This window comes from Scyliorhinus canicula, chromosome 21 (assembly GCF_902713615.1).
Source record: "Scyliorhinus canicula chromosome 21, sScyCan1.1, whole genome shotgun sequence".
NCBI lineage: Eukaryota > Metazoa > Chordata > Chondrichthyes > Carcharhiniformes > Scyliorhinidae > Scyliorhinus > Scyliorhinus canicula.
The window spans coordinates 53,848,693-53,861,802 of record NC_052166.1 but is presented as its reverse complement, the minus strand read 5'-3'; the positions used below and the strand labels follow the sequence as shown (position 1 = coordinate 53,861,802).

At 43.2% G+C, this 13,110-nt stretch overlaps 1 protein-coding gene across 4 annotated transcripts in view; it reads left to right on the top strand.

Moving 5' to 3' along the window:
• Positions 1-13,110, top strand: part of LOC119955411 (disabled homolog 2-interacting protein-like) — a 1,014,916-nt gene that overhangs the window by 126,502 nt on the left and 875,304 nt on the right. The window contains exon 1 of one of the 4 annotated variants that reach the window (XM_038781508.1): positions 2,120-2,148. The exons of the other annotated variants lie outside the window; for them this stretch is intronic. The gene's annotated coding sequence lies outside the window, so the exon portion shown is untranslated. Of the gene's footprint in view, positions 1-2,119; positions 2,149-13,110 lie in introns of those variants that run through there. 4 annotated transcript variants of the gene reach the window in all.

Here is a 13,110-nt window from a genome sequence, read left to right as displayed (position 1 = left end):
AGCCTCACCCAGGCGGTGAATCCTGCTCCTAGCCCAAACTGTTACAGTCCCTCGAGGAGGTAGCTCCATTCGACTCTGTCACAGGTCTTTTCTGCGTCCAGGGAGATGATTACCTCTGGTGCTGAAAATATTTTAAGCACCTAATCTTGTGTGATCTTATTTTGGATTTGCTGAACCCAGGGTTTTTTAGTAGCTAAACACCATGGAAAATATGGTCTGTATCTATTTTTGTTTGCTTTAAAAGCAGACTATTTGTAAGCTAAATGCCATCCTTGGTGGCATTGGCTTTGGCTTTCAGCTTCTCTAAGTTAACAAGGCCAAATTTTAAAAAATGGCAAGTTAGGCTGTGTCAGCCTAGTTTTGTAGTGCAAACATTTCACTGCCTTTTGGTGATAGTGTCATGCATGAAATTACATTTAATGTACAGAACAGAAATGGGCTATTCAATCCATTGGTCCATGCGGTGTTTGTTCTGCACCAGCATCCTCCCACCCCTCATCCAATTCCATCAGGAACATTATATTCCTTTCTTCTCGATGCGTTTATCTGCATTCCCTTAAATCTGCCCATGCTGTTTGCCTCAACTACATCTTGCGGTAGCGAGTTGCATATTCTAACCAATCTGGGTTAAAAAGTTTCTCCTGAATTCCCTATTGAATTTATTAGTGACAATCTTATGTTTATGGCCCCTAGTTATGCTCTCTGTCTATCCTATCAAACTCTTCCTCAATTTTCAAGACAGCTATTATTACGATCTTCATAGAGACTGGTAACCTTAATTGGAAGTTTGGACATAATGCAATAAAACCCCAAACCTAGGCCGAAGGCAGAGTCACAAATATAATGAAAGAAGAGAAAGAGAGGACTGGCAACAATAACAACATATTTAGTCTATGGTCGAGCACTGCATGGCCTCCCAAGGTAGAAAAGGCGGTAAGGAAGAGCAAAAAAAACCAGACCTACCCAGGCTGTTCAGCCAGATGACAACATCCACCAGTGAAGAGAAAAGGCCACTTATCATCAAAAGATAATATGAAGAGAGATTTGAAATCCAGAGAATATGTTCCAGCCATTTTGTGATTATTTTAAATAAAATATTTATTGAACAATAAAATAAACAACAATAAAGTCAAGGAGGAGTGTTACACTTAACTAAAACAATGGTGATATACCATGTCACTAACTTTAACCAGTTCCAAACCCCTTTATTTAACTACCTTGAGAGATAATTTTCCCTGAATTCACACACCTTCTAGATATTTTAAAAACTACAAAATAATCCAGGAGCATTTACCACACCAGGCTGTTGTATCTCTTTGGGGAAAGGGATCAAATGGAATGTCACTAGTGGGGGTCTCTCAGATGATTTGAGGCCCCAGATACATGCCTTCTGCCACCCTGGCACTACCAACTGGCAGGGAGGAGTGTGCACTGAGGAGTTCCAGTGAGTGGAGCTTCTTAGTGCAGAAAATGGGGCTAAGTGGGCCTTGTAGGGGAGTTTCCCGCTGAGGCCTCTGATCTACTTGGATGGGCATTAGATAGCTGGGTGTTTCCTGACGCTCTGAGCGGCGGGAAACACCCGGCTAATCTCGCGCTATGGGACTCTGTCCCCATTTGGGTAGATCGCGTCCCAGATAAATTGTAATATTTATTTGGAGCAGTAATTGTTAAAAGCTTAGGTTAGTATGCATTTGCTGCAGTAATATTTGTAAACAAACCTGGATTGAAAGACAGACCGGATTTATGGCAACGGAAGTGCAATTAAAGCATCATTAAAAATGAAATAATCATTCATCCCAACGATGTATATTGTTTACCAAAGTTGGGCAAATGGAACTTTGTTTATATAAAGAACGCTCCCTGGGAGTAGATAATTAGAGACATTTGGTAAGATGATGTAGTTAATGGGTTGAAGCAGTCAGTTGTTGAGTTCAGTTTCGATTGGGATGTGAACTGACCAGAAGCTTTCCTCAAAACAGTGCTAGTTCAAAATATTTTGCCTGGGAACAGAATGGCAGTTTCTGAAAAGACTGGCAGCTTAAATAGTAGTGTGATGTAGATCAGAATCGGCAAGCTGTTTCATGACCTGATTTCTCTCTCTCCCCATTCAGTATTTAAAAAAAGGAACTCTATTCACGTTTACAGCAGGTAACCCTGTGTTTGCTAATTGTATTTAAAAGTGGATTTGGACCTGAGATGGGTTTTGCTTGAGCGGAGATAGACAGAAGATAGCTGTTAATGTCTTTCATTTCATTGTTAAGCATCGTTTAACGGTAACGTTTGTCTTTATTATATTAATTTTAGCTCTGTGTTAGTAATAAAGTTTGTTTTAATATACTGTATCCATATTTGTGTGTGGAATAACTCCTGGAGCCAAGTATCCTTTCTTCAAAGTCTTACAAATTAAATAAAATATTGGGGTTTCTGTCAGTATCTTAGCAACTGTTGGGGTCTGGTCCAGGTAATGATAGAGTTGTTTAGGAAATGACTCAGTTGTTATGATCCCTGTTAATGTTTAACTGGATGGGAAGATTCCAGAATAGAACCCTGGCTCAAAAGACTGTAGCTTTTACTTTTAAAAAAAAAAGAAAACATGGTTGAACAGAGTCACAGGACTGCTAATTAGTTTTAACAAGAAAAATCGCATTTATTACAACAATCTTTATTGCCACAAGTAGTCTTACATTAACAGTGCAATGAAGTTACTGTGAAAAGCCCCTAGTCGCCACATTCCAACGCCTGTTCGGGTACACAGAGGGAGAATTCAGAATGTCCAAATTACCTAACAGCACGTCTTTCGGGCCACGATGGGCCGAGCAGCTGTCCATTTTTGGCCAGCCCCACCGGTGTGAATCACTCAACTCGCATACCGGCGGGACCTGGCAGATAAGTCGGCAGGGTGGGGGGGGGGAGATCCGTGGCGCATGCGTGAGGAGTTCTCTTCTCCCTGCTGGCCACCATGGTGGAGCCCTACAGGGGCCGGTGTGGAGAAGAGAACCCTTCGCACATGGTCGGAATCTCGCCGGCGGTTCTACGCATGTGCGAGATCACGCTGGCCCTTCGCCGCATGCGCGAACACACGCCGTCCCTTCGGTGCTGGCTGGAGCAGCGGCAACCCGTCCGCCGTTGTCCGCCATCCACCTAGCCCCCGAAAATGCTGAGAATTCCGCACTTTCGGGGACTGTTGATGCCGGAATAGTTGCCGCGGTTTTTCTGCCGGCGTGGGGACTTAGTCTCCAGAAGGGAGAATCCCGGACCATGTATATAATTATGAGAGGCATAGATAGAGTAGACAGGATGAAACCTTTTCCCTTGGTGGATAGATCAATGACAAAGGCCATATATTTAAATTAAAGGGCAGGAGATTTAGAGGGGATGTGAGGGAAATCTTTTTTCACCCAGAGGGTGGTGGAAGTCTGGAACTGACTGCCTGAAAGAGTGGTGGAGGCAGAGACCCGTCTAACATTTAAGAAGTATTTAGAAGTGCATTTGCGATGTTGAGACTTACATGGCTATGGGCCATGTACTGGCAAATGGGATTAAAATAGTTAGGTGGTTGTTTTTGCCTGTGCAGACTCGATGGGCCAAAGGGCCTTTTCTGTGCTGTAGACCTCTGACTCTACATTGACTCTCATGTCATCAAGCAACACTTAACAAAGAGCTACAGTGAAACCATAAATAGATGTGAATAGCCACCATCCATCCCCCATTATGTCGCAATAGCTTCTAACTTTGAATCCTGTATGTGGACAATAGAAATATTGATCAGTTGGTCATATGAACAAAACTGACTTCAGATAGCAAATCTTATTTACTTGAAGATCCAAGAGAAACAAGTCATTTTGGAAATGAACAGCACCCCTGTATGAGAATCTCTCATTCTTTCTATTTCCTCCCCAACCATTCAAGCTCAAGCCCTGTGTCCTGTTTTCCACTATTCACGTGCCACAGGCAGAGCTCTTTTAAAGTAATCAACCCAGCAACTGCTATCTCCAGAAGAACAGATAGATTGTCTTCCTGTATCTTTAAACCATTTCAGTGTGGAAACCAGGGAGCATTGAGCTCTTGTCAGTTATTTTTCTCTTAAAGTCCCAGCATGTTAACAGTTGAGCACTTACCGAATTGGCAAGCGTATCCTTTTACAAAAATCTGTTGTGGTCAAAAGAGGAGTTGGGAAATAGGGGAGTTATTCCACCACGCCTCATCTGATTGTAACGTGGGCAATTTCTAGAAATAATATTGCACATTCTACCAATCCATCTGACTATAGATGAAGAATTTATGTTGCAGAGAAATTTACTAAGTCAACTGTGAAACAGGATTGTTATAAGGAACAGTAATTATTTTGGCAGATTTAAGAGATGCCACTTCTGGTATTGTACAATTGTTTCAAGATTGACTGTATTCCAAAATGGCTGATTGGAACTGAAGGTTCAAGGCAGCTCAATTCTTTAATCAGAATTTGCAGTTTTGGCTATCTTGACAAACCAATAAGACTATACAAGTACATTTTCATTGTTGCTAAGGTTTGTCAGGATTTTATAATTGGAATTAGGACTGCTCTAATTGTATTCTGAGAGAATGTATAAATGTATTATAATCCAATTCAATCCTACAATCTGTAGTTTGCTTTCTATTTGTTCTTGGAATATTACCAAGGGACTGAAATTGAAGCTTTTGTGAGCTGCATTGCAAAGTACTTCCGTGTGCAAGTGCACTGACTGCCCTAAAATTTGTATTGGAACTCATTAATCAGGCATTTCTGCTTATGCAGTTTTGCGTTTTCTGCAGGGAGCAACCCACTGACCAGAAATTATACTTTCTCCATTAAATCCAAACAAAAGAAGTGTACACTTAAAAGTGTATGTTCTAAATTGTTCACCAAGTGCAGTTTAGGGGCCTTATCTTATTGGAAGTGGATTTCCTTCTTGAATCTCATTTGCCATTCTGAAAGAGGTCTGGAAGAAGCTGCGAGTTATTCTACCTGGCAGAAGTGTAAAAACCTCCCTCAGTAAGAAAATCAATTGAGCTCTAAGGTTTGTCAATTCCACCCAAGGTGCTTAATACAAAATTAAAATTCCATTAGGACCATATTATATCCTGAGGCACCAATTCAAATTTATTTTGTCTCCTGCCCGAGTCTGGCAGGAAATTTATCCAGCATCAAAACCAACAGTATTGAATTGCAGATCAGAAGAAAAGGAGTGGGAAGTGAAACGGCTCCATTTTGCTGCTTTGCATTACTGTGCCTGCTTATTAGGAAGTTACGATCCTTATTGGACAGGATTCTGAGGATCCCAAATCATTTATTTCTGGGACCTGTCTACATACCATGACAATATGCACGTGTTATTTTAATTGAAAAGCAACTTAATTTGTTGAGAGTCATATTTGCCATTCAATTAACTGTGGCTGTGGAACGAGGCAGGACATAGGAAGCAGTATGTCTGATTTAAAGAGCAAACAGCAGCCTTTGTTGTGTTTGCCAACTGTCCTAATGGAAGGAGGAACTGAGCATAGAGCAGCGGGTAAGGAGGGCACTCATGCTAAGGAAATCCCCATTTTTCTGACCTTCACTTGAGGGGCTGCTGGAGGGAATGACATCCCATTATCCTATTCCTGTCAGTGACACAAGAAAGCCTGCATATCAATATTGATGACATAAGCACAGCTTATAACCTGAGCACTATCGAATAGTAAACTGTGGTGAAGATTGCAACATATTACCTGAATGAAGAGCTGCAAGTGGTGAGCGAGAGAGGCATTCTCCTAAAAGCATATTTACTCAGGCCAAACAGGAGAATGATGCTTGGGAGATAGAGAGGGCAGTATTGGACAGTGAGGTGCCTTAGTTTGCATCACTAGCCAGATCAAGGGCCAACTTCTCAAAATGGGCCAGAGTGGCAAGCCACTGGGACATCGGAGACCAGAGAAACTGGAGTGCAACTTGGTAAAAAGATCTTAATATCTCCAGGGTCAGGTAATGTATGGCAATCCTCTCCATGCAACAAACTGCCAATGCATAAACTCTCATCGTAAGCTTCGTTATGGCACAGAAAGCTGGTCCTTACCAGTCTTTGTAGGGCAATCCACTTAGTCCCATTACCCCATTCTATATCCCCTTAGCTCTGCATGTTTAGTTTCCTCAACTTCGTGCCCATCCAATTTCCTTTTGAAATCATTCATCGTCCCTGCTCCCACCATGCTCATAGACAATAAGTTCCAGGTCATTACCTCTTTCTGAGTTTTTAAAATAAATTTTTTTTTCACTCAATCGGATGAAGGAGAATCTCCTCCCAAATGTCCTGCAGAATGAGCTTTGCTCAGGAATGTGTTTGAGTCAGAAGAACCCAAGCATTCCTGCCATCCTGATGAGCACTTGACCAACTGAGTCTACCACTGTGACATCCCTGTAAAGCATGGAGACCATTCTTCAGTTCTTCCGCCTCCTCCTTGAATTCCACTTCCTCCCCTGAGGAGTTGTGCTGTTCCAGTGCTTCTCACTCTTCAAGGTCTACACCTCTCTGGAGGGCCATGATGTGGAGATCCTAGTACACTGCCCTAAACCTTAAAGAAGTGAACTCAAGAGAACCACCAATCCAAACAATTGAAGTTTTGGTTAATGACAGTGCTGGGGGACACCCCCACTGGAAGGCCCTATGTAAGGATTTCACAGCAATTGTCTGGGAACTATCTGAGACTCCAATTGAAATTGCAGTCTTCGCTAAGAAAAGACCCCTGTTTTACCTCCCCACTCACAAACTGACCACCTCTTGCCCTATCCACCTACCGTACACAATTATCTTCATCCTGGCTTCTCAAAGCGGCTGGACCTTGTAGCTGGTGCTTTAAAAAGAAAAATGGGGCTTGTTTTCCTGACCATCGATTCTCTTGCACTTTGCAGAAGGCCTCAGGAACCCGCCGCACTGCACATTTCTCATCTGACTGTGGCTGCCACTCCGCAGAAATTATGACGCATGCGTAATAATTAGCTTTGAAATCAGTACTTAAAGTGTTTTGATCAGCTGTACTGTGCATCCCATTGCCAATTGCAGAGGTACACATCTTATAATGCTTTTGAATCTTGGATCCAGCCCATTCCATTTCATTTTATGTTCTAGGAAATGCATTATTCTCTGCAACAAATTCAAATCTGGATAATGATTGGATAATCAGCGATGTGCTATATACTGTGTCTTGTATCTATTATAATCTAAAAAATTCACCAGCAGTTCAATGATTTAATTAATTTGATGTGGAGATGCCGGCGTTGGACTGGGGTGAGCACAGTAAGAAGTCTTACAACACCAGGTTAAAGTCCAACAGGTTTGTTTCAAACACGAGCTTTCGGAGCACGGCTCCTTCTTCAGGTGAAGTCCCATTCACCTGAAGAAGGAGCCGTGCTCCGAAAGCTCGTGTTTGAAACAAACCTGTTGGACTTTAACCTGGTGTTGTAAGACTTCTTACTTAATTAATTTGGAACTTGCTCTGATATTTTGGCTGTGGAAATATCAAAAGTGTATTTCAAATTTCACCTGATGTAGACCAATACAACAGTTAATCACTATAAGCCTAAAAGATTCAGAGCGCAATCTAACGACCGCCTCACACTGGGCGTGAATCCGAGCAAGGGACAGGTCAGATCAGGGGGGTTGGCTGCCATTGATGGAGTCATGGGGTGAGGGGGCTCCGAATCCAGGGTCCGAAATGCCACCCATCTGGGTTGTGTATACCCATAACGGGGCAACTTCAGCTAATGCCTGTCCATCCCACCGAGAACCCCCAGGACAAAGCACCGTCCATGGTAATATGGTGCAGATCACTTTAACTCCCACTGAGGCCTCTGACTTCACGGCTGAAGGCTATGGCTAACAGGAAATTGATAATGTTAGCAATGTGAGCACTTCACAGCTCACAAGTGGATCCCTATAGGCATGCCATGTTGCAAGTGAGTGTTATTGCCTAGCACCTCAATCAGACTGTGAGGCCTGGACACTTTGCCTGAATACTGGAGCCATCAACACCACAGAGGAGGCAGCCAACAATCAAACACCCAAGAGCCTGGCCTCAACATTGGGGTCATCCCTGCAGTCAGAGGGGGTATTGTGTGGTTTGGGCATTCGATCCAAGTAATGTTCCTGGCGTGGGTCTGGGATCCGATACCAAGGGACTCCTGCTGTGGCCAGGAGTGCATGTGCACGGCGGGTCTCCCCCAGCACAACCAGCTCGTTGGATGGCACCCTGAGAGAAAGCGGGAAGCGTAAGGGTGGGGGAGGCTTGGGGGATTTGAGGGTACCGGGATGGAAGCCTTAAGTGATTGTCGGTCTGTCACCCTCTCTAATTCTTTACAGATATCACATTATGGATGATATTGTGTACCCCGCAGGAGCTGTCCTCGTGGTGGTGGTGGCAGTTTAGACAGCCAGACATTGTAGAAAGCGGCAGCAGCAACGTCAACAGAGGCTCAAGGTGGCAGCCCATGTGCAGGGACCCGCACCACACCCTGAGAACCCGTCCTCCTATAGGCCAGGAAGGGTCCCAGGGGGGGGGGGGGGGGGGAGACCCGCGGCAGGTTCCCGACCGCTCAGACCGCACACCAACCACGTGGTCGGGAACTTGGCCCATTGGGGCGGAGCATCATGGACGCTCTTCCGATGACGCGCCAATGTCGTACCAATGGCGTGCGGTGCGTGACGCAATGACGCCATTTTGGAGGGGTTAGAGACTAGAAAACCGGTGTCAAACCAGCGCTGCACCAATTTGGCCGTCGGAAGGAATTTTCTGCCTGATCGCTGATTATGCTAACTGCGTCGGGCAATGGAGAATCCCGCTCCTCATATCCTGCCTGGACCCCACCACATCGAACAGTCTAGCCAGGTCGGCATCTCCGAATCGTGTCCAACTGGGGCTGGTCTGCGATGTGGATTGGCTGCGCGCTGTCTGGGTTTTTTCTGCGGGATCGGTTTAAGTGCTGCTCCCCCTTGTTAGCGGGAAGCTGCCAAGCGCCATCCAGGCAAATCAGCAGGCGGAACAGTCATTTTGACATGAAGCCCGTGAGGCATCACTACGGCCCGAATTGAGATTAGATACTGGTAGAGGTCTCACTGAGTTGGCTGTTGGGACGCACCTGGCAATTCCCACTCACTACCACACATAGAAATGTTTCTGTTAGATTTTGCCCTAAATATATCCTACTTTCTATCGTATATTGCATGTATGCAAGTTATCATTACATTGGTATCATTACAAATTAGGCAGAAAACATAGTAATTTAGGTTGGTCAAAGCAATCAGTAAAATATATGTTGCACAATTTAAAACATCTACAAATTAACATTCACAAACCAGGCAGACAGAAAGATTTGTGGGTATATTCTATGAACAAACTATTAATGTATACTTGCATGATTTCTAGCTAGGTGATCAGTCTGCTGGAGCAAAATGTGTACATATATTTAAAGCAATGATTTTTGAATGAATGTGATGAAGTATTTTGAGGATATGTAATATCAACAACCATCAAGTTCTTGCTGTTTAAAAATTATACAAGGGTAAATTAAGGATACAAATGAAGAATAATCTGGTCTTGCTTCAGTATAATGAGAAGGCATTATTGACTTACAAATGCAAACTTCTATACATTGCATCGTTCCATTGCTGCCCTTTCTTGCACTTGTCTAATGCACAAGTTAAAGGGGAATAGCAAGATCCTCTGAAGGTGCTTTAATTGTGAAGGCTCACCCAATCTGTAATTAGATACTCAGCGCATGACCTGATTTGCAACAAAGGTTCAAACATAATATATGAATATCAGGTGAGAGACAGAAAAAAGTGAGCTAGCTTTCCTGAAATCAATATACTCCAGTACCCCTATTGAAAAATGTGCATTTAAATGTAGTTTTCTTTATTCATTCATAAGGTTGAGAGTTCAATTCCAGAATTTGAACACCTCAGTGAGAGGGTCCCACAAGATCTTATGGCTTTAAAAAAAGATTTCTAATTAAGAGGCAATTTAGCGTGTACAATCCACCTACCCTGCACATCTTTGGGTTGTAGGGGTGAGACCCACACAGACACGGGGAAAATGTACAAACCCCACACGGACAGTGACCTGGGGCTGGAATCGCACCCGGGTGCTCAGTGCTGACCACTGCGCCCTTCCAACTTATTTTCTTGAAGAACAGCAATGTCCTGCTAATGTCCACCTTTCGGACAACATCACTGAAATACATCTACTCGTTATTTTACCTTGTTTGTGGGTCCAGCTGTGTACAATTGGCTGCCATGTCTATAAAATAATAGTTACTATGTTTCAAAAATAAAATAAATATACACCAAATACATCAATGACTATTTTTCCTTTGGACCCACGGCGAGGAATCACTGAAACGACTACACAATGACATCAATAAGTTCCATCCCATCATCAGACTCACCATGGACTACTCTCCAAAATCAGATGCATTCTTGGACACACTCGTCTCCATCAAGGACGGCCACCTCAGCACTTTGCTTTACCGCAAGCCCACGGATAACCTCACGATGCTCCACTTCTTCAGTTTCCACCCTAAACACATTAAAGAAGCCATCCCTTATGGACCAGCCCTCCGTATACACAGGTCTGCTCAGACGAGGAGGTGCATAACAGACATCTTCAGACGCTGAAAGATGCCCTCGTACGAACGGGATATGGCGCTCAACTCATCGATCGACAGTTCCAACACACCAGAGCAAAACACCGCACCGACCTTCTCAGAAAACAAACACGGGACACAACCGACAGAGTACCCTTCATTGTCCAGTACCTTCCCGGAGCGGAGAAACTACGACATCGTCTTCACAGCCCTTAACACATCATCGATGAAGATGAACATCTAGCCAAAGTCATCCCCACACCCCACTACTTGCCTCAAACAACCGCGCAACCTCAAACAAACCATTGTTTGCAGCAAACTACCCAGCCTTCAGAACAGCGACTACTGCACCACACAACCCTGCCATGGCAATCCCTGCAAGACGTGCCAGATCATTGACATGGATACCACCATTATACATGAGAACACCACCCACCAGGTACGCGGTACATACTCGTGCGACTCGGCCAACGTTGTCTACCTCATACGCTGCAGTAAAGGATGCCCCGAAGCGTGGTACATTGCCGAGACCATGCAGACGCTGCAACAACGAATGAGCGGATATCACGCGACAATCACCAGGCAGGAATGTTCCCTTCCAGTCGGGGAACACTTCAGCAGTCAAGGGCATTCAGCCTCTGATCTCCGGGTAAGCGTTCTCCTAGGCAGCCTTCAGGACGTGTGACAACGGTGAATCGCCAACAGAAACTTATAGCCAAGTTCCGCACACATGAGTGCGGCCTCAACCGGGACCTGGGATTCATGTCGCATTGCATTCATCCCCCACCATCTAGCCTGGGCTTGCAAATTCCTACCAACTGTCCTGGTTTGAGATAATTCACACTTCTTTAACCTGGGGTTACCCCTATCTCTGGATCTGTAAAGACTTGATTACCTGCAAATGCGCCCATTCTAAGCATTGTCTGGCATCTTTGAATTTGTGCATATATATGTTTCTGGAACATACCTCCTAATTCTCCTGAGGAAGGCGCAGTGCTCCGAAAGCTTGTGTTTGAAACAAACCTGTTGGACTTTAACCTGGTGTTGTAAGACTTCTTAGTGTGCTCAAAAATAAGTGGCTTTGGTGTGTTTAAACAGCATTATTATAAATGCACATCTCTCTTTTAATTTGTGGATGTTTGGTATATATACATTCAAACTCTGTGTAGTCTCTTAAAGTTTTGGTTCACAAATGAAAATGGTCCCTTGGATGCGTGTAGGACCTGTCCTTAAAGACCGACACCGACCTGAGCCACTTCTTCAGAAGAGGAAGAAAGATAATTGGAATTGCAGGAGGCTCTCAAATTGAAGCTAGATCAACAAGGTAAAAGATTGTCATCTCCCACATCCTCCAGGGAAAAATATTGTCCTCTCCTAGATCACCCAGGGAAAACGATTGTATCAGCTTTTTAAATTCTAAATTCTAGTAACCAAGTTTCTGGTCTCTTTAAATGTTTAAGATTGAGTCCATTGACCACCAGTGCAAAAATATGTCCATCTCTGCTTTTGACAGCCATGCAAAATGATATTGCAGAGAGAATATTTTATACAACATATTTATTAATGAGGACATTTATACAACTCAAGAGGCCATGGTAGCATTTGTCACTGAATACTGATAGTGAGTAAATTCCTGTAATGAGTATTTCTGTACTAAAAGTAAAACCTGCTGGTCCTCATTGAATTTTTCACTGCATGAATCATGTTAAAATGCAACCCAGAGGCCAATGATTTAAAAAAATGCTTTTAATGGATTTCTTGTTTTTTGTTTTTGAATGATCGCTCAATCAGTACGTGAAATGGAAAGGGCTTAGTGTAGCTAAATGCTGTCAACACAAGCGTTTTTGGCACTTTGATCTTCCAGTAATACTTTCCACCTTGACAGTAATATCCCCTCTTCAGATCTTCCAGAAATACTGTGGGAGCATAGCTTTTTGTCTGCCTGCATTGTTTCCCAGCACAGATTCCAACTCTTTCGACCAAAGGTATTTAAACAATATGCACTATATAAATAAAATTATAAGAGATAAATTTCTTTAAGCAAAACAAATCAGACACAACATTCAGAATGGTTGGATACTTTTTCTCCAATTCTGGTTCCAAGTTCACGAGTGCGTAAGGCTTTTTGCATTTCAGAAATGGTCATTGTAAATAGAACATACTGAATGTAAATACATTGCTGCAGTTATAAATTTAGTTACTCTGCACATTTAATACAGTTTTTCCCAGTAATGTATTAAATACGGTAACCATTATTATCCATTACTACCGTATAACATGGTACAATTTATGATTATTTTCATTTTGAGCTGTGTAGATAAAATAAAGTCACTTCTGAATCAACTTGCTCTTTTCATTCATTTTATTAGCAGCATTTTCCTTTTGGTGTGGCAGAACTGTGTGCCATGTATAGGCGGCGAATCATCAGATATGCAATGGGTCCATTTTTTGAATGTTTGCATTGTATTTATTGTCCA